This window comes from Mustelus asterias, unplaced genomic scaffold, assembly GCF_964213995.1.
Source record: "Mustelus asterias unplaced genomic scaffold, sMusAst1.hap1.1 HAP1_SCAFFOLD_1435, whole genome shotgun sequence".
In the NCBI taxonomy this organism is placed as follows: Eukaryota; Metazoa; Chordata; class Chondrichthyes; order Carcharhiniformes; family Triakidae; genus Mustelus; species Mustelus asterias.
Window position 1 is genome coordinate 90,001 of NW_027591380.1, and position 2,652 is coordinate 92,652.

General features: G+C 63.6%; 1 long non-coding RNA gene across 1 annotated transcript in view; it reads right to left on the minus strand.

Moving 5' to 3' along the window:
* LOC144488282 (uncharacterized) overlaps positions 1-658 on the minus strand; it is a 15,851-nt gene extending 15,193 nt beyond the window's left edge. Inside the window, exon 1 of the long non-coding RNA XR_013496551.1 lies at positions 432-658. This is a non-coding gene — a long non-coding RNA (uncharacterized LOC144488282). The remainder of the gene's footprint in view (positions 1-431) is intronic.
* Positions 659-2,652: the final 1,994 nt, after the last annotated feature.

The window sequence follows — 2,652 nt, forward strand, 5'->3', positions numbered from 1 at the left end:
GGGAGGAGGGGGGGGCGGGAGGAGGGGAGGCAGGGGGGAGGTGGGGCAGGGGGGCGGCCGGGGAGGGGGGCGGGGGGGTGGGGGAGGGGGCGGGGGGCGGCCGGGGAGGGGGGCGGGGGGGTGGGGGAGGGGGGCGGGGGGGTGGGGGAGGGGGGTAGGGGGGGAGGGGGCGGGGGGTAGGGGGGGAGGGGGCAGGGGGGCAGGGGGGCAGAGGGGAGGGGTGGAGGGGGGGAAGGGGGTAGGGGGGAGGGGGCGGGGGAGGGGAGGGGGCGGAGGGGGTGGAGGGGGAGGGGGGCGGGAGTGGGGCGGGGGAAGGTGGGAGGGGGCAGGGGGGGAGGGGGGAGGGGAGCGGGGGGGAGGGGGGTGGGGGGAGGGGGGCAGGTGGTGGGGGGAGGGGGCAGGGGGTAGGGGCGGAGGGAGGAATCACTCACCACTCTTCCCTTCCCGTTGCTTCTTCTTCCTGATGTAGATGGCAACGACCAGGGCCAAGGAAAGGAGCAGCGCCCCCACGACAATGATTCCGATCCACAGTGCCCTCTTGCTGGCATGTTTACCTGCTTTTCTGTCACGCGATTCCACCGTGATTGAGGTTGGGGTGGTGGTTGGGGTTGGGGTGGTGGTTGGGGTTGGGGTGGTGGTTCCGGGACGGGGCCAATCTGAAGCAGAGAAACGAAAGTTCACGCCAGCAAAATGACCGTTCCCTTCCATCCACTCAGTCCTGTTGGTTTTATTGCTTTCATTTCCATCCTTCCTCAGGCTGTCAGCATCACCAGTGAGGCCAGTCCTGATTGCTCCTGGCCTGATCAGTCACACTTATATATTTAAGAGGTTGCATAATTGCTTTAAGAGCCGCTTTAAAAACCAGATGGGTTTTTCCGACAATGGGTCATCAGTAGATTCTTAATTCCGGATATTTTTTATTGAATTCAAATTCCACCATCTGCCGTGGCGGGATTCGAACCCGGGTCCGCCCAGAACGTTAGCTGACTTTCTGGATGAATAGTCTAGCGATAATACCACGAGGCCATTGCATCCCCTCAACTGATGACCATGAAACCATTGTCGATTGTCAGGAAAAACCCATCTGGTTCACTTAATGTCCTTCAGGGAAGGAAATCTGCCGTCCGTACCCGGTCTGGCCTACATGTGACTCCAGACCCACAGCCAATGTGGTTGACTCTCAACTGCCCTCCCAGGACAACTAGGAATGGGCAATAAATGCTGGCCCAGCCGGCGACCCCCATGTCCCATGAATGAATATTTAAATAAACCTCCCTTCACCACAATCCCGTTATTTACAAAGCCAACAGCAGTACACAGAGTGCTCGCAGTCAGCAGTCTACCTTCGGGAGTGCCAGAGGAACTGACACGCCCGGTTAAATACAAGGGAAGAGACTCCCTGATTGGCCCATCAATTGGCTCGTTAATCAGGGAGTTCATTCTCCGATAGGCCAACCTCAAATGGCCTGATTGAAGTCATTCCAGCAGGTGCGGTCCCATAGGCTTTGAGGGGGGGGGGGAGCGTTGGCATGGGGGCATTGGAGGGGGCGGGGGCCTTGGAGGGGGCGGGGGCCCTTGGAGGGGGGGGCACTTGGAGGGGGTGCCCTTGGAGGGGGGGGCCCTTGGAGGGGGGCCCTTGGAGGGGGGCCTTGGAGGGGGGCCCTTGGAGGGGGGGGCCCTTGGAGGGGGGTGCCCTTGGAGGGGGGGCCCTTGGAGGGGGGTGCCCTTGGAGGGGGGGGCCCTTGGAGGGGGGGGCCCTTGGAGGGGGGGGCCCTTGGAGGGGGGAGCCCTTGGAGGGGGGGGACCCTTGGAGGGGGGGGTGCCTTGGAGGGGGGGCCCTTGGAGGGGGGGCCCTTGGAGGGGGGCCCTTGGAGGGGGGGTGACCCTTGGAGGGGGGGGGGGTGCCTTGGAGGGGGGGCCCTTGGGGGGGACCCTTGGGGGGGGCCCTTGGAGGGGGGGGCCCCTTGGAGGGGGGGGCCCTTGGAGGGGGGGGGGGGCGTTGGAGAGGGGGGCGTTGGAGCGGGGGGGGCATTGGAGGGGGGGCGTTGGAGGGGGGGGGCGTTGGAGTGGGGGGGGCGTTGGAGTGGGGGGGGGGCGTTGGAAGGGGGGGGGAGGGGGGAGGTGTTCTTGAGGGCGGAGATACCGGTGCTTTGGATCCGTGCAGCCAATGGCGGGGCGATGGGAACCGGGAACATTCCCGGGGCCAGACTGGGAGCAGAGCGGGGGTGTTGGAGGTTGAGTGGCAGAGACTGGCGGTGGATGTGGGGGGGGGGGGGGGGGGGGTGTTGGTGGGGGGTGAGGGGTGTTGGTGGTGGGGGGGGGGTGGTGGTGGTGGGGAGGGTGGGGGGGTCAGGGAGGGGCGGGGAGGGGGGTGTGGGGTGGGGGTTTGAGGGATTTAAAAGAACCGTGAGGAGAATTTGAATAAAAAGAGGCAATGTGGAACCATCGAAATACAAACCAAAAATGGTGAGTTTGTCAAAATGTGGAGATGGAGGCGTTCACTTGAAGAAGGGGCCGCGCTCCCGAAAGCTTGTGTGGCTTTTGCTACCAAATAAACCTGTTGGACTTGAACCTGGTGTTGTTAAACTTCTTACTGAGTTTGTCAAATACAGAGAGAGGGGATTACAGAAATTAAAATAGGTCTTCACCTCG